The 19,203-nt window shown below is 36.7% G+C and overlaps 1 long non-coding RNA gene across 4 annotated transcripts in view; it reads left to right on the top strand.

Annotated features, from left to right (window-relative positions):
- LOC123593304 overlaps positions 1–19,203 on the top strand; it is a 536,358-nt gene that overhangs the window by 8,159 nt on the left and 508,996 nt on the right. For 2 of the 4 annotated variants that reach the window (XR_006710246.1, XR_006710243.1), the window contains exon 2: positions 7,164–7,281. This is a non-coding gene — a long non-coding RNA (uncharacterized LOC123593304). Of the gene's footprint in view, positions 1–7,163; positions 7,282–12,503; positions 13,008–17,248; positions 17,407–19,203 lie in introns of those variants that run through there. The other 2 variants (XR_006710245.1, XR_006710244.1) reach the window with 2 other exon arrangements.

Here is a 19,203-nt window from a genome sequence, read left to right as displayed (position 1 = left end):
TTATGGAATGATTTGGGGAACATTTGTCTTCAACTTGAGACCCAGGCAGATTAGGTTTTTTCATAGGGAACCTGGGGAAAACCCTAGTACTGTTCTACCCAGGGGAGAGAATCCAAGCAGGCTGATGAAACCCAGTTTACTTGGTATCCTTACAAGCATGTACTAAGCTACTTGGGTTCATTTTACAGCTCCTTGCCTTGATAAAAGACTTCCTTCCACTTTTGAACCATTGCCCTAGGTGATTTTTCTTTTTCAGACTTGTCCAGGCTATCTTGCTTGTTCTTTATTACTGAATCTTTTTTGGGAATCCTGTTTCTTATCTGTGCCTTCAGACTTTCCCCTGATGCTGATGGTGTGTTCTTTGTCCAATACCAAATTGACTTAAAATTATTTTGGCCAAAACCAATTTTGTGAACACAGTCTGGCCAACTGGCAGTTTGGGTAAAAAAATGATTTGACTTAGAGAGAGAGAGAGAGAGAGAGAGAGAGAGAGAGAGAGAATATCCTAAGTTAATTAAATTTTTGAGTAGTGGTAATTTTAGAGTATTATGGGGTGATTAAACACTTTGATTCATTTTTTTAGGGATTTTTCTAACTTTTCTTCTTTTATATTTCAAATCAATTTTCAGCTACAAGAATACTTTGTTGCTTATGATATCAAAAAGTTAAAACAACCTCGTTTCCCAACCTTAGGAATAGTTGGACAAGCTTGATCTTAACTACAAGGCAGTTAAAGGTTAATTGGAACAACGAAAACATAAACATCAAACGATAAGATAAAAACATGTTTCCTTTTTTTCCCCCTTCTTCATTAAAAAGGCCGTGTATGTGCAGTACAGGACACTCAGAAAAATGTAGATAAGAAATAGAAGGACAAAAGAAAAAAAGCTGTAAGTTCATTCCAGAATAACCACTGTTGTCCTTCCCTGTCTTTTCAAATGCATTTTATACACATACACTCTGCATGTTGTTTGTAATCTGCCATTATTTAAGCATTCTTCAGTTACTGATTAGTCACCTTTGTGTAGGATTAGGTTTTGGTTCCATTTTGGTTTTTGTCTGGAAGCTGTGGACTGGGCCATCTTCACTGTGAATAGATGGCCATTCTTTTTTTTCCTTCTGTCCATCAATCTTGCCTAGGCCCACATCCAGACTGGGCCCCAAAGATGCTCTGCTTCCTGTAAGTGAGATAGTTTGTAAATGAAGCCATTCTGCCAAGCTTTTCTATGGACTTAGAAAAGGGGTCAGTTTTCAGAATTCCTGTGGAACTCTGATTATATATAAAATAATTCTTGGAGTTTGTGCTTGATGTATATTATATTTATATATATGTAAATTACATAGGGAGAATAAAGAGGGAAAGAGTAGATTGAATTTCCACTAAAATGAAAATAACGAGGCATTGCATTAGAGAAATCCATGATCACTGGAGGGAAATTATTTAAAGAGATTTTCTCTAAATCAGTGTTGGCAAATATACTCTGTATTGTGCCCAAACCCAAGTCCATGGAAGACATCACTAATGAGTCATGTCACTGTTTTTCACTGATCCAAACTCCGCTTTGGATCATTCTTAAATTGGGGTTCTAGATAGCTGTATCTACTGGAATAGGTGTGGAACACCAATCTCTTTGCCATTCTTGCTCTAAAATGTTGCATTAAAGATTTTTTTTTAAATAGTGGATTGAATAGAAAGTTTTAATAAAATGTCTTATATCTGATGAATAAGTTTACGATGGTAAATATGAGATGTGAGCAGGCAGTAATTATCTGAGTCTCACGCAAAGCACATGCCTCATTGTTATGATCATGGAAGAAGCATAATTAAATTACAGTTTTGTTCTGGAGTGAAAACAATGTCACAGTAATACTCATCATTATAAATTGCCCATGGTATGGTCATGGCGATTGACTCTCTCCAGCATTCGTTCTATCCCAGATGATTAGTGTAAGCAATTATGGTTGATCCCATTTCCTTTGCCAGTGAAGGCTTAGGCATGGCCTGTAACCTGTTCTGGCCAATGAGATTTGAAAGGAAGTCTGGAGGAGGGCCAGAGTGCTTCTGGGAAAGAGTTTCTTATTCCTAAAAAGAGATAAAAGAAAGAGATGGTACCTTTTCTTCCTCTGATGATGTTATGAGAGAATGTAATGGCTATAACTGCTCAGGCCATCTTAGAACAATGAGAAAAAGTAGCTTTGGATGAAGTTCATCTAGAAGGTAACAGAACGAGAGAAGAAACCTGAGTCCTTGATGACCTTATTGAACTGCTGATTGTATTTTTGGTCTGCTCTACCTCTGAACTTCTAGTTCTGTGAGATAATACAGCGTGATTTGGGATTTTGTCACTTGTAGCCAAAAGCATTCTGAGTGGTTATACCTACTTTGTCCCAAGCAGATTCATGTCCGATGGATTTGATTTTATTATGATACATTTACTTTTATCAGGGCTCTTCCCTCTCCTGACTTCTGGCTTCATAGAGTGTGTGCAGATTCTCGGCCAGTTCTTGTCTTGATCTTCTCTAAGGGACGTTGCCTCAGACCAGGGTTCTTCAGAGAAAGCAGTAAAGAACTGGTGTATTTTCTCATCTTGTGTCTTTTACTCATGGCATAGACTAAGTAGTACCAGTAATGTGTACAGGTCAGGGTATTTCAGTCTTCATTATGGCTTCACTGTTTCGTACCCATGATCTTGGGCAAGTCACTTGAAGACGTTGAGTTTCTTCTTTGAAATTTGTTACTGATAGTCTTTTTTTTCCTTCATGGTATTGTGATTCAAATGAAGTCATGTGAACATGGCAAATTTTAAAAAGTCCAGTTTTTAAAAAATGAATACTCAGGCTTGGTTGGATTTTCTGATTATTTTCCAGTGAATTAATGTCAAAATCTCTATAATCAGCTCTGTGTAGCGCTTGTTAGCCTGTAAGAAAGGCAAGAAAGTGTGATGTGGGTCATAATAATACAAGTAATTAGGGATTGAAGTTGATATTTTAGTGGCAACTTACAGCCTGAAATAAAGTGAAAGGACTACACAATTATGAAGGAGAAATAAAGGTCAGAATGTTTATCTTGAGGCTTGATTCTAGTTCAACCAGAAATTCTGGTGAGCCAAATTTGGGGAGAGAGAAACCAGTAGAAGAAACACCCCCCTCTAGTGGCGAGGGGCCAGGTTCTATACTTTGGTTGCTAAGATGGGTGACTAGGGAATGAATGGCTTTTTAGCATGTTTTTTAAGTTTTGTTTTTTGTTTTTCTTTTAAAGATTTTACTTTTAAGTAATTTCTATATGCCCTTGGGGTTCAAACTTAAAATGCATGTTCTACCAACTGAGCCAGCCAGGTGCCCCAGGATGTTTTTTAAGTTTCTTAAGAAGAGTCCCAAGGATCTAGAGTCAGAACTTTTAAGGAAGATCTTTAGCCCATCTTCCTTATCAAGGGAGTTAACACATTTTACAGAATAAGTAGTATTTTGGCAGTCTCATGTGGAATTGATTGAAAAATATAGATGCTACAGTTGGAAGTGGTTCACAGTTTACTTTTTTTGTAGGTCATTTAAGAGCATGAGAATTAGGAGACTATTGTTGCTAAATTTCTTATTGATCTGAGATAATACAGTATGTACCTTTATAAATCCATTTGTAGGGGGATAAAGCCTATATTTAAAGTTATGGGTATGCCATACAGTAGTATTCACCTATATATACAAAATAATGGGGGTGGCTTTCCTAAGTATAATTATTGATTTGAAATTTTTTAGTGGCCATCCTGAGAACTGAATGTTTAACATGCATCTTGGAGGTGATTTAATTGCTTTCTATGGAAAGGTAGTGAAATTAGGTAGATTAAAATAACATATTACCCACAATTCAGTGGTTTGGTGGGAACACCTAATGTATTATTGAAGGACATCTCATTTTAAGGATGTATGTTGTTGATGGTAATAATTACAAGTGATTATTACATTTACAAATCTCAAAGTCCTTGAAGTTTTTATTGTTCAACTGCTGTTTGGGAAGAATCCTTCAACATTTACTTAAAGGTTTCTGAAGAGGCAACATTTCAGACAACACACTTTTATGGAACTCTGGGTTAGATCTAAGGATGATTTGAGTGCCATTCTACTCTAATACAGAATAGAATGATTAAGGCACAAGAAAATAAATTCTGGTACCAGACTGCATTATCAAAGTGCCATTTAAAAAATTTTTAATGTCAAACTTCCTTGCCCCGAAGGGAAGACATTTGCAGCTTGCAGTAGAACCAACCTCTCAATAACTTAAAATGTGTCTGAAGATGTTTTATGTGAAATAAAAATGGAAACATTCTCTCGGAAATATGAACTTGTACACTGGTAAAGTAAGATTATAGAGTTATGAAGTGAACTTTTGTATGTAACTTGTGGAACTAATATCCTTAGTTTATGGTTATACTTCATAAATATACTTGATTTTAGAAAGAAGAACTAGGTCTGGCAGTAGATCAGGATCTACCTATTGGGGAAAACCAGAAATAGGAGGAAGAGATTATTAATGGTTCATTCTTCACTGAGAAAAATTCAGTATGGAATAATTAAGGTCAGCTACAGAAAGAATTATGATTATGTTAAGTGAGTTCACAGATATTGTTGAAGGCAAATCAGCTAGAACTGATTTGTTAATATATATGGGGGCAATAAACCAATTAGATAGTCTCTTTACTAAATTAGTATGACAGTAGTAGAAGATTATCTGGAGGGAAATAAAATAGACGATAGGGTTAGTGGTAATTAGGCCTTCATTAAATCCTAGCACTAAAGAGGTACTATGTATATGAGTGATAGCTTAATTCTATACATAAAATTGGATATTAAGAATTGATAGAATGTTGGCATTGTTAAAATTAGGCACGTTGATTTTTGCGTAAAGGGTTGCAGCAAGTGGATTTGAATAAAGAGCCTGTGCTCCAATCCTCATTTGAAATTCCAGATAAAGTATAAGAATGATAATAATACATATTCACATAGGATTTTACAGTATTCTGAGTGTTTTCAGATCCATGATTTCAGTTTAGTCTTATCAGAACTCTGGGGGATAGTAGCACAGGTCTGATTATCCCATTTTTACTAATAAGGCAGTGGAGGCTCAGGGAGGCTAATGGACTTGCTAAGCAGCAAATAGGGATGAAACTGTCAGGTGTGGTACTTGAACCCAGGGCTTCTTACCAAAATGCCTTTGTTCACTGTCTCCTGGGGCTGCAGTAACCAATTATCACAGATCCGGGGTATAAACAACAGAAACGTATTTTCCCACAGCTCAAGAAGCCAGAAGTTTGAAATCAAGGTGTTGGCAGGCAGCACCCCTCTGGAGCCTCCAGAGGAGAATCCATTCTTTGCCTCTTCTGGCTTCTGGTGGCTGCTGGCATTCCTTGAGTTACCGTTGCCTCCCTCCAGTCTCTGCCTCTGTGTTCTCATAGTCTCCTCCTTTTCTGCTCGTGTCTTTTCCTCTTCTGTCTCAAAACACTCTTGGCCTTTCTCTGGAAAGGACTTTCTCTGATAAGGACTGGCTTTAAGACTCCACTTGTGATTAGATTTAGGGCATGCCTAGATAAGCCAGGATGATTTCCTCATCTCAAGATCCTAAATTACATCCCCAAAGGCCCCTTATTCAAAGAAGGTGATAGTCATAGGTCCTAGGTATTAGGGCATGAACAGATCTTTTCAGGGGCCACCATTTAACCCCACTACATTTATTATATGCAGTTTAATTCTTTATCTTCCTTTTGGATTGAAAAAATAATCTTCCATGTGAAGATAGGTAGTGGACTTAGGGAATTTTTAGCTAGTATCTAGAGAGGAACATTTAAAATATTTCTGGTTGGTGCTAAGTGCTTAGTAAGTAGAATTGACCTAATACAAGAGTTCCACCAAATTGTTATGTTGGCTTTCGCATTCACAGAACTATAAAAGATGGGATTAAAATAAGTTAAAGTAACATTTGACTATTCACGATTAACTATTAAAAGTTGGCTTTTTTGTTTTTGTTTCTTGTGCTAGAAGAGGTGTATGTGTATGTGTGTTTTGCATTTTGTTAATGACCTTGGTATGATCAGTTTCTTACATCACATGGGCATTCTAATTTGGGTCATATAAATCAAGATTCACATATGTAACTCTTTGAGGGAAGGGGCTCCATGTGTCTTACTTACGGTTAGAACTCCAGTATACTGCTTGACACATAACATAGATGTGCTCAAGTAATTTGCTGAATGAACGAAATAACTTTTTTTTTTAATTTTTTTTTTTTTCAACGTTTATTTATTTTTGGGACAGAGAGAGACAGAGCATGAACGGGGGAGGGGCAGAGAGAGAGGGAGACATAGAGAAATAACTTTTTTATGACATTCAAATCACGTAGCCACAGATCCCATACTAGTTCACTTTTTGGAGGGTCCTGAGTGGCAATAACCATAAGATCTACTCATTGTAGGAGAATCCTCCATGTCTCTCAGAGATTGCACTGTGAGTACATTTGCTCTTTTTTTTTTAATGTTTATTTTTGAGAGAGAGAGACAGAGACAGAGAAGGAGATGGAGAGAGACAGAGTGCAAGCAGGGGAAGGGCAGAGAGGGAGACACAGACTCCGAAGCAGGCTTCAGGCTCCGAGCTGTCAGCACAGAGTCTGATGCGGGGCTCGAATCCATGAACTGTGGGATCATGACATGTGCCAAAGTCGGATGCTTAACTGACTGAGCTACCCAGGTGCCTCAAGTCCATTTACTCTTGACAGAGCTTACAACTTTTTTCATCTATGATAATCTTGAACTCTAGGCCAAAAAAACTGTCATCCTTGCCTTGTTCACCTTAATAAAAATTAATCAATGAGATTCCTTCAGCCCATCAGTTCACTACTCACTAGCATGAGCTCAGGTAGCATTAGAGGCAGTAGCATGGGGCCTATTGTACGCTTTTTTCAGATCATTAGTGCTAAACATTAAGGTCTGGGGAAGGTTCTGGCTTTTGCCTTCTCAAAGGTCTACAAAGTTTTCACTTTCTGATACAAATTCCAGTGTTAACAGATCAAAGTCCAGTGATTATAATGAACTATGTGCCAGACTCTTCTGGGTATTATCGCAAATACTGCTTCCAGCCAACCTTAGAAGTGAAGTACTGTCATCATTCCTGTTTTACAGAAGCACAAAGAAGTTAAGTAACTTGCCCAGGTTCACACCAAGATTTGAAGCCAGGTAGTCTTACTGCAGAGCCTATGTGCTTAGCCATCTCCGATGCTGGCCTCATGCTCATTTGTTTGTAAGTAACCTGTTCTTTCTTTTTGAAAGTTTATATTTTTCTTTATTAAACTTCAGAACTTTTGCCAGGATATATCTAAGCTGTATGCCTTTTTTCATTTATCCTGCCTGGCACACAGTGAGTGCTTTTGATCTAAGAACTCTAGTCTCCTCCTGAGGGAAGTTTTCTTGCACTACGTTTTGATTATTGCTTTCTCCACTGCGGTCCCTCTTGAGTTTCTTTTATTTGCAATGAGGGCTCCTAGATCTGCCCCCCATTTCTCTTTCCTTTTCATTCAGGAATTCCATTTCTTTTATTTTTGATTTGGATATGTGATAACTCATTCACTTGCTTTTCCAGATAACAAGTTTGTTCTTTTAAGGGTTGGTTCTACTGTTTAATTCCTCAAGTTGAAATTTGAAGTTTATAAATTGTTCAAAGAATTTCTCAGTCTATTATGTTTATCCATATTAAAATATCATAATCAAGTAAACAAGGTTTATTTGAGATGTGTTAAGGCTGTTTCAACATTAGGAAATATTAATTTAATGTATCACTTTAATAGATCAGAAGAAAAAAAATTAGGATTATTTCCCCAGATATTACAATAGTATTTGATAAATCAGTATTCATTCATAATAAAATGAAGAAATAAAAAACAGTTCTTGGTAACCCAGGAGATGAAAGATATTTTCTAATAGCCATTGTCGTACTTAACATTGAAATAACTTAAGGGATATTTCCTAAGTGTATTCTCTGAACTGTGGGTTTTTAATTTAAAATTTTGTTTTTATTTCATTGATGTATATTTATATCCTTTTACCAATACCACGTTGTCTTAAGTGCTTAGTTTTATATTAAGTACAGAAATCAGGTAATGTGAATTCTCCTTCCTGTTTCTCTTTTTCAGAGTTTTCCACTCATTCTAGGTCCTCCGCTTTTCCATATAAAGTTTAGAATCAGTCTGCCAAATTCTACCAAAAACTATGCTGGAATTATTTTTGAGATTGCATTGAATATGTAGTTCAATTTGGAGAAGACTTGATATTCTAACAATATTGAGTCTTCCAATCCAAGAACATGTTACATAGTGCCAGTTTTACTTAGGTCTTTTTTATTTATCTCTTTAGTTTTGTTTTTTTTTTTTAAAGCATACATATTTTGCATGTATTTTGTTAGCTCTATCTCATATTCTGTTGCTATTTTACATGATACTTTTTTAAATCAAGCTTTTAATTTTAATTCCAGTATGGTTTAACATATAGTCTTATATTAGTCTCAGGTGTACAATATAGTGATTCAACACTTCTGTACAACACCTAGTGCCTGTCATAAGTGTACTCCTTAATCCCCATTGCCTATTTCACCTGTCCCCCCGCCCATCTTCCCTCTGGTAACTACCAGTATGTTCTCTATAGTTAAGAGTCTATTGCTTGGTTTGCCCCCTTTTCTCTTTTTTTTTTCTTTGCTTGTTTGTTTTGTTTCTTAAATTCCACATATGAATGAGATCATATGGTATTTGTCTTTCTCTGACTTATTTTGCTGAGCATTATACTCTGTGGCTTCATCCATGTTGTTGCAAATGGCAAGATTTAATTCGTTTTTATGGCTAAATAATATTCCATTTTATGTATGTATGTGTGCATACACACACACACGTACACACATATATATACACACCATATTTTCTGTATCCATCTATGAATGGGCACTTGGGCTGCTTCCATAATTTGGCTGTTGTAAATAATGCTGCTATAAATATAGAGGTGCATGTATCTCTTTGAATTAGTGTTTTTGTATTTTTTTTGGCAAATACCCAAATTTGAATTGTATGTTGAATTCCATGTTGAATTGTAGGGTAGTTCTGTTTTTAACTTTTCGAGGAACCTTCATACTGTTTTCCACAGTGGCTGTCCCCGTTCACATTTCTACCAACATGAACAAGGGTTCCCCTTTCCCCACATCCTCACCAATGCTTGTTTTTTCTCATGTTTTTGATTTTAGCCATTTTGACAGGTGTGAGGTGATATCTTGTAGTTTTGATTTGCATTTCCCTGATGATGAGTGATGTTGAGCATCTTTTCGTGTATGTGTTTGTTGGCCATCTGGATGTCTTCTTTGGAGAAATGTCTGTTCATGTCTTCTGCCTATATATAGATTTTTTAAGTTTACGTATTTGAGAGAGACAGAGGTAGCACAAGCAGGGAAGGGGAAGAGAGAGAGGGAGAGAGAATCCCAAGCAGCTCTGTAGCGCAGAGCCTGACATGGGGCTCAAACTCATGAAACCTTGAGATCATGACCTGAGCTGGAACCAAGAGTTGGACGCTTAACTGACTGAACCACAAAGGCACCCCTCTGCCCATTTTTTAAATTGGATTGTTTGTTTTTTTGGGTGTTGAGTTGTATCAGTTCTTTATATATTTTGGGTGCTAACCTTTTTTTAGATATGTCATTTGCAAATGTCTTCTTGCATTCAGTAGGTTGCCTTTTAGTTTTGTTGATTGTTTCCTTTGTTGTGCAGCTTTTTATTTTGATGCAGTACCTGTAGTTTACTTTTGCTTTTGTTTCCCTTGCCTCAGGAGACATATCTAGAAACATGTTGCTATGACTGATATCAGAGAAATTACTGCCTGTGTTTTCTTCTAGGATTTTATGGTTTCAGGTTCCACATTTAGGTTTTTAATCCATTTTGAGTTTGTTTATTTATTAAAAAATTTTTTTAACCTTTAATCATTTTTGAGAGACAGAAAGAATGAGTATGAGCAGGGGAGGGGCAGAGAGAGAGGCAGACACAGAATCTGAAGCAGGCTCCAGGCCCTGAGCTGTCAGCACAGAGCACAACGTGGGGCCCGAGCCCGTGAACTGTGAGATCACAATCTGAGCTGAAGTCAGACACTTAACCGACTGAGCCACCCAGGTGCTCCAGTTTTGAGTTTATTTTTGTGTATGGTATAAGAAAGTGGTCTGGTTTCTTTCTTTTTCATGTAGCTGTCCAGTGTTCCTAACACTGTTTGTTGAAGAGATTGTCCTTTTCCCTTTGGATATTTTTTCCTGCTTTATCAAAGATAAATTGATGTTACAATTGTGGGTTTATGTTTGTGTTTTCTATCATGTTCCATTGAGCTATGTGTCTATTCTGTTTTGGTTACTACAGATTTGTAATATTTTGTGAAGTCTGGAATAGTGATACCTGCAGTTTTGTTTTTCTTTTTCAGGATTGCTTTGGCTATTTGGGGTCTTTTGTGGTTCCATACAAATTTTAGGATTGTTTGATTTAGTTTTGTGAAAAATACTGTTGGTATTTTGATAGGAATTGCATTAAATGTGTATATTGCCCTGGGTAACGTAGACATTTTAATAATATTTGTTTTTTCAATCCATGAGCATGGATGTCTTTCCATTTCTTTGTGTCATCTTCAGTTTCTTTCATCAGTGTTTTAAAATTTTCAGACTATAGGTCTTTCACCTCTTTGGTAACTTTATTCCCAAGTATTTTGTTATTTTTGGTGCAATTGTAAATGGGATTGTTTTCTTAATTCCTCTTTCTGCTCTTCGTTATTAGTGTATAGGGATCTGGAGTTTTATTAAAAAAAAGGTATTTTAGTATGTTGGTTACAATAAGGCAACATATTTTAACAAACACCAACATTTCAACACCTTAATACAATAAGAACTTATTTCTCCTTCATGTAATACTCCCATGTGGATGTTTCTGGTTGATAAACAGTTTTTCTCTGTATGGATTCAGGGACTCAGGTTCCTTGCATCATGTGGCTCTGCCATTTCCTAAGGCCTTGACATCTTCTCTTTCCAACTGGCAGAAAGGCAAGGATATGGTGGAGAATGCACATTCTCTTCTCAATTACTTTGGTCTTGACACAATGCACATCATTTCTGTTCACATTCTTACATTCCATAGGCCAGATAGGTGGTCTCACCTATCTGTAAGGTGTGTTTGTATATTGGTAGTGGGGTGGGGGGCATGGGAGAATGGGAAATAGTATCACCTGGGCAGCCACACGTAAGGGAAAGGAATAGACGTTCTCATTTGTAATTGGCAAGATGACACCTCTGAATAGAAGACACTGTGGTAATTAATATCTTTCAAATTTTAAACTATACATATCCTTTGAACTTAAAACTCCACTTCTAGCAGTTTTTACTGAATATATATTTACAAATGTGTACCTATTTACATTTTAACGACACATCTAGTAACGTTGTAGTAGCAAAATATTAGAAATATCCTGAATGTCCATCAAAGGGGACTGGATGGGGGCGCCTGGGTGGCTCAGTCAGTTAAGCGTCTGACTTCAGCTCAGGTCACGATCTCGAGGTCCGTGAGTTCGAGCCCCGCGTCGGGCTCTGGGCTGACAGCTCAGAGCCTGGAGCCTGCTTCCGATTCTGTGTCTCCCTCTCTCTCTGCCCCTCCCCCGTTCATGCTCTGTCTCTGTCTCTCAAAAATAAATAAACGTTAAAAAAAATTAAAAAAAAAAAGGGGGGACTGGATAATCAAGTGGTTATATTTTCATACAATGGAACATTTTGTAGCTACTAAGAGTAATAAGGCAGTGATAAGTGTATTGCCTGGGAGATTTGAAAAATGAGGTACAGGATTGTGTGTGTATGGCTACCACTTATTTAAAAAGAAATATATACACATACGCAAAATATCTGTGGAAGGATCACAAGAAACCGGTAACAGTGGTTGTTTCTGGTTACAACTAAACGGTGATTGGGGAATGGGATGGGAGAGAGACTTGCTTTTACTGTATACTCATCTATACCTTTTGATATGCTCCTTTTTAAATATAAAGAAGTTAGTTGTAGAAGTAGAGTAAATGACATGGAAAGATGGTTGTAATATATTGTTGCCTGAATAAGCTGTTGACCAAAAGGAATGTACAATAGGGTTTCAGTTTTATAAATAAATAATTTTTAAGTGGCATATACAAAAATATAGTGGTTTTTTAGTGATTTTTTGCTTATCTGTATTTAAGATCTTGTAAATAATGCGCATCTATCACCTTTGTAATTAAAATATATAAATAAAAATAAAAGAAGAAATACAATGAAAACTTTCCCTAGTACTCCCTGAAGTTAACCCTGCCATGAAATCTTTCCCCATTTCAGCTGAATGCCTCTTATTTGCTTTCATGCTACATTTTTCATACATTCATCACACCTTGAATTGCATTATCACATACACATTTATCTTACCTACTCTGTACATTCTTTTAAAGGCCTGGATCTTACCAGATGCATCCAGATTCCCTGTCTATGCCAAGAACAGTGTCTTTCTCCTAACAGGTGTGCAGTAAATACTGAGTTGGTGCTTGAAGCAGAGAGCACAGTGAGTAAAGTGGTTGTGCATTTTGTTGTTTTGTGATGCAACCTGTATTCAATACTGTACCAGATTCACTCTGTAGTTATGCCGGGGCCCATTAGGTGCAGTGCAAAGCATGTGGGTGAAAGGCTTTCCTTTCTAAAATGATATTGGTTGTCCCTAGAGATCTCTGTCTCTACATCTTAGATTAGTTAGTGTGGTTTGGTTATAGAAATATATATAGCAAAAATGACATAAAGTTGAAAATAAATTTAAGATTAATCAAATTGCTGATGACATGGTTCTGCTGTTTTACAGGTGAGACACTCCTACCTGCTTGATATATTTTTTAAAGATTAAAAAAAAAATGTTTATTTACCTTTGAGAGAGAGAAACTGCAAGCGGGGGAGGGGCAGAGAGAGAAAGGGGGACAGAAGATCCCAAACAGGCTCTGCACTGACAGCTGCTGGCCCAATGTGGGGCTCGAACTCATGAACCAGGAGATCATGACCTGAGCCAAAGTGTGACGCTTAACCGACTGAGCCACCCACGTGCCCCTCTGCTTGGTATTTTAATTTAGATCAGTTTGCTCCTATTTTTCTCTCCATATTACTTTCCTTTCCCCGTTTGTGTCTTTTTGCTACAACGTCTCCTTGTACACATAACTTTAGTTCTGTTATGCTTATAGGGGCCAGTTATGCATGAGAAGAGATAGAATTGGGAGCTGATAATGTTACTTACAGCAGTTAAGATTTTTTTTAATTGAAATTGCTTGAGAATTGCTTTGATGGCCTGGCTTCTCTTCATGTCCCAGTTTTATTGCTAGATTTCTTGCCACTTTATTGCCTGATTCTCCATTTTTCTTCCCTATGTTCTAGTCACAGAGATTTACTCAGTATACCCCAAAAGTTCTTTCTAGGGCCTTTCCTCAAAACTTTTCTTACTGGGAGGTTCTCTGCATATGTCCATTAATTTAAGTACTACCTTCCCACAAAGAGCCAGTTCACATGCCACCTCCTCAAAGAAGTCATTACAGATCCTCTTAGTCAATTTCAATATACTCATTCTTCCATTAAATCATTATACCCTCATTAGAGTGCTAATTAAAGTTTATTTATTAATTTTTTTCATTGTGTACACATTCATTGAGTGTCTACTGTGCATAAATTGTTCTGGGAGCTAGGGTAAGAGACTGTTAAGACAGTTTTCAAGAAGCTTACAGAATAGTGGGGGAGGCATATGAGCAGGATAGTTTCAGTACAGTGTAATAAGTACAGTGGTTGTGTGCAGGATTCTGTGGGAGCCCAGAGAGGGAGCATCTAATGTAGCAGGGGCTGGGGAATTCCAGAAAGATTTGAGCTGGACATTGGAGAAATGGAGGTAGAGAAAGGAATTTCCCAGACTAATGGAACAGCACATTGTAAGTCACTGAGATGTGAAATGTCTTGCATATCTGAAGAATCAGTAGCTCAGGCTGCAGTGTGGATGGGGGAAGTGGCAGGAGATGCATTCAAGGAGGCAAGACAATGGAATCGTGATGGACCTTTTGTGCCAAGCTAGGCACACGAGCTTTCTGAAAGCAGTATAGAGCCCTTGAAGGACTTTACGTAGGGGACAACTAAGTAAGCCTTGAGTTGTTTTTCTCGATGGTATGAATCAAGTCTTATACATCATGATATCACCTTAGCACCTAATACAGAGCTTGATACTAGAGGCCAGTAAAATTGAACTGGGTTTGCTGGGTACTGCTTTAATTCTTTTCAAGAATTAATTTATCTGAAATAATAACAGTAATAGTGTTGAACACTTTTGCACTCTGTCAAATCTATAAGCATTATCTTACCTAATCCTTACTACTCTCTAAGCATAGGGGCTTAGAGCATTTAAGTGAGGGGACCACCATAATAGTTAAGTCTGCTTAGGTTTGAATTTCAGCTCCTCCAGTTACTAGTTTTGGACCTCAAAGTTACATTTGTGCTTCAGTTTCCTCATCTGTAAAATTATAATGATAATAATACCTCATAGGGTATTGTGAGGAGTAGTGATACATGTAAAAACATGTAAAGTGGTTGGCCCTATAGTTGCTAAGTGATTACATGCCCAATAAATAATTAATTTTTAGCTATTATTAAGAAACACACCCCAAAGTCACAGGCACAATTAGTGGTAAAGCCCAAGATGAACAAGGCAATTTGACTTCAGAATCTTTAATTACTATTTATTCTATGTTATAACTGCTTCTGTGGTTATAGTGAGATGAGTAAAGATGGGTTCCAAGCAGTGAAACAAAATGAAGAATTTTAGTCAACATGGGAAATACCATTTGGGGTAGGGAGTTCTTAGGGGCTCTTCAAATTACCCTCACTTAAAGAACTCTTCCTTTGCTACCTTGCCTGCACTTTAGAGACTTATGTGAGAAGTATATCTCTGTAATTTAGGTAGATGATGTTAATTCCAGATTCATAGTTCACATAGCTATTGAACCTAGAGACTATTTTATAAAGGTCTCCCTCTAGGAGTTTGTCTGCTAGTGCTGGCACCCAGTATACAATGTCAAGTCTTGTAGCTCTGTTCCTTTTCTCCATACTCCCTAGATTTTTCCAACTTTAGGACCCAAGTGGGAGTCTTATGTTGGAGGATGTTGTGCAAACCACATGCGTAAAGAAAATAATTTACATTTTTCCTTTCTTAGCTTCTGGAACATCAGTGATTCCATCCTCCCACTTCTATTGGGCAGAAATTGAGGTATTCTCCTTATGCTCCCTCATCTTCTCCAAAAGGCACCACACACACACACACACACACACTCCTTGCCATACATGTCAGAGGGACCCAGCATAACTGCTTTTTTTCTGATTCAAGGTCCTAAGAACATACTAAGTCTTTGGTAATAGAGGCTCCCGCCAGCAATTCACTTTTTCTTCTCTGTTCTTACTCTTTCCAGTCATAACTGTCTTTCAGCTTTCTTTTTTTTTCACCAATTTATCCCATTATCCCTTGCACAGTGCTTGGTATATAGTAGGCATGCAATAAGTAGTTTTTGAAAGAATAAAAGAAAGGCAGGATGCATTGTATATTCAATACTTTAATGATATTCAATTACAGAAAAATGTGCAAAAATCTTGCCTTGCTTTAAGTTTCATGGGAACAGATTGGTGTTAGCAAGTAGGCCCCACCGTCACCTCCACTGCCACATTAGAGCTCCCACAACTTCAGGATTTATCCCCCTGAGTATATGTAGTAATGGGACTGAATGGATGCCTCACAAATAGAGATCTCCAGGTTTGGGGCAGGTCTGTCTCATGAGCTTTGTTATTTTCCCAAATTCTTTTGCAATTTCATGACTTCATAATGGAAGAGTTTCCACAAATTTAAGTCCGTATGGAAATTAATAAGTCATAGGAGACATATTGCTTACTGTTAGAAAAGGGTGGGGGAAAATAGAAGATATCCAGGGCCTATGGTTCAGAATAAATAACCTTCATAATTCTGGTGTCTATAAGGACTCAAATTTATGTAGACAGTGGTGCTGAGACAAACCCTCTTTCACTGGTTTCCTAGGAAAACCGTTAGAGATGTGAAAAAAGAGGCTTAAATTTTAGGAGCTTATGCTTGCCTGAAAGTCCAGACTCATGTTTAGTCTGGGCCATGATGACACACCAGTAGACTATCCAGACATGTTCAAGGCTGTGAACCTGGTCATTCAGGACTTTGTTTGACCTTGGATCTCATACAGTGTATTGAAGTATGCAGAAATAGTGTGTCGAAAGATGAAGAACATCTCCTGAAGCCCAAGAATGTCGTGTGTGTGTGTGTGTGTGTGTGTGTCTGTCTGTCTGTCTGTATCTATAACCTGGAGGTAATCTCCAAGACTTCAAATGAAAGTGATACCCAGGCTTGAATCTGGTGTGCTTCGCGCACAAATTTTGTTAACTGCTTGCTCTGTCTTCAAACCTCCTTAAAAAGGTTACTTTAAGGTTACTTTTCATACCTCTATAAGCAATTAGAAAAAGAAGACCAAATTAAACCCAAAGCAAGAAGATTAAGATAACAGCGGAAATCAGCCAGATAGAAAAGAGATAGTTAATAGAGAAAATTGACAAAGCCAAAAGTCTGTCCTTTGAAAAGTATAATAAAATTGATGAACCTCTACTGTCATTGATAAGGATAGAAAACAGAAATTACCAACCTGAGGAATGAAAGAAATATCACTAGATCATACTGATATTAAAAGAATAATAAAAAAATAATGTGGAAAACAACAATGTGGAAATTTTATACCGTTAAATTCAACAAATTAGATGTTTTCAAATTACTTTAAATCATAACTTACTAAAGCTAATACAAGATGGAATAGAAAATCTGAGTAACCCTTTATCTAGTTAAAATTTTGAATTTTTGATTTAAAAAACCTTCCCGTGAAGAAAACTATAGGTTCAGATGATCTCTCTGAGGAGTACTATAAAACATTTAAAGAAAAAACAATATGAATGCTAAGCAAATTTAGAAAATAAAGGAGGAAGGAATATTTCTTAACTCATTTTATGAAGCAAGTATTACCCGGATACCAAACCTGAGAAAACTATTTCAAAAAAATGTTGCTGATCAGTATTTCTGTGATTATAGCCACTGCAATATAGTGAATGTTTGTGTCCCACCAAGATTCATGTGTTCAAATCCTAACCTCCAATGTGATGGAGAAGTCAACAGTCTGCAACCTGGAAGAGGACCCTTACCAGACACTGAATCTGCTGGTGCCTTGATCTTGGACTTCATACCCTCCAGAATTGTGAGAAATAAATGTTTGTTGTTTAAAGTCACTCAGTCTATGGTATTCTGTTATAGTAGCCTGAAGTAAGACAGAAATCAGAATCCTTAATGAAATATTAACAGGTTGAATCCAGCAATATATGAAAAAGTTAGTACCTCATGATCAACTGGGGTCTATTCCAGGAATACAAAGCTGTTTAATCCAAAAGTTAATTAATGTATTTCACATATTAGTATGATAAAGGAAAAAAATGTTTAATTCTCTCAATAAATGCAGAAAAAACATTTCACAAAATTCAACAATTCTTGACTTAGCAAATCAGGAATGGAAAGAATTTTATTTAACCTGATGAAGAGCAGCTACAGAACACCTATAGTAACGTCATATTTAACATTAAAATATTGAAAGCCTTCCTCATGATTGAGAACAAAGTATGGATGTCCTCTCTTACTACTTCTGTTTGATATGGCACTGGAGCTCCTAGCCATTGCAATAAGGCAAGAAAAAGAAGTAAAAGCTATAAAGTTTGGAAAGGAAAAAGTAAAACCCTCTATTTCTCCCCAACATGATTCTTTACGTAGAAAATCTTAAGGAAGCCCCAAAACAACTACTAGAACTTAGAAATGAATTTTAAAAGGCCAAAGTAATTTAGAAAAGCTATAGTGAATTTAATACATGAATTTAGAAAATGTAGAACATAAAGTCAATTGTATTTTTATAGATCAGCAAATAATTGGGAAATGCAATTAACAATATAATTCTGTATTAGATAACACCAAAAAACCATAATATACTTAAGAGATGGATCAGAGATCCAAACATAAGATCAAAACCATAAAACATCTCGAGGGAAACAAAAACTTGGGTTAGGAAAAGATGTCCTAGAGAGAGCATAAATGTCGCTGAACAGAAAGGAAAAAATTGATAAAATGGAACTAAATTTTTTTAAAAAATGTTTATTTTTGAGAGAGAATGAGCAGGGGAGGGGCAGAGAGGGAGAGGACAGAGGAACCAAAGTGCGCTCCTCACTGACAGCAGAGAACCCGATGTGGGGCTAGAACTCACGAACTGTGAGATCATAACCTGAGCTGAAGTTGGACACCTAAGTGAGCCACCTAGGCACCTCAGAATAAGAAGTTCTGCTCATCAAGTTATCATAGCAAAAACAAAAAGGGAAGACACAGATTGGAAGAAAATATTTACAATACACATCTCCTACAAACCAGTAATAACTAGACAAACAGCTCAATATAAAATGGGTGAAAGCCTTGAGCAGGTGATTCATGAAGGAAGATGTATAAATAGTCAATAAGCACATGAAATTTGTCAGTACCATTAGTCTTCAGGGAAAACACAAAGTAAAAGTATAATGAGATACTATTTCATACCCACTACAATTGCTAAAATTAAAAAGACAACACCAGCTGTTGGTGAAGATGTGGAGAAACTGCTGGTAAGAGTATAAAATTACACAGTCACTTTGGAAAAATTTCTGGCAGTGTCTCATAAAATTAATCATACACCTGTGCTGTGGCCAGAAATCCTACTTCTAGGTATTTATCCAAAAGAAATTGCTATTCCCACAGCAATTTTATTTACTCCAGTCCCAAAATGAAAAGTACCCAAATATCCATCAACAGAAGGATAAATTTTGGTATAAATCATTTAAATACTACCCAGCAAGAAAAAAAGAATAATATATGCAGTAACAAGAGCAGATCCCCAAAACATCACGCTGAGTGTAAGAAACCAGACACAAAATAATACATAGTGAATGATTCTATTTATATAGAATTACAGAAGGGGTAAAAGGTTGATAGAAATTATAACATGGTACATGGTAATT

The sequence above is a fragment of the Leopardus geoffroyi genome, chromosome D4, assembly GCF_018350155.1.
Source record: "Leopardus geoffroyi isolate Oge1 chromosome D4, O.geoffroyi_Oge1_pat1.0, whole genome shotgun sequence".
Classification (NCBI taxonomy): domain Eukaryota; kingdom Metazoa; phylum Chordata; class Mammalia; order Carnivora; family Felidae; genus Leopardus; species Leopardus geoffroyi.
The sequence above is the reverse complement of the archived record's forward strand: the minus strand, read 5'-3'. Positions and strand labels throughout refer to the sequence as shown.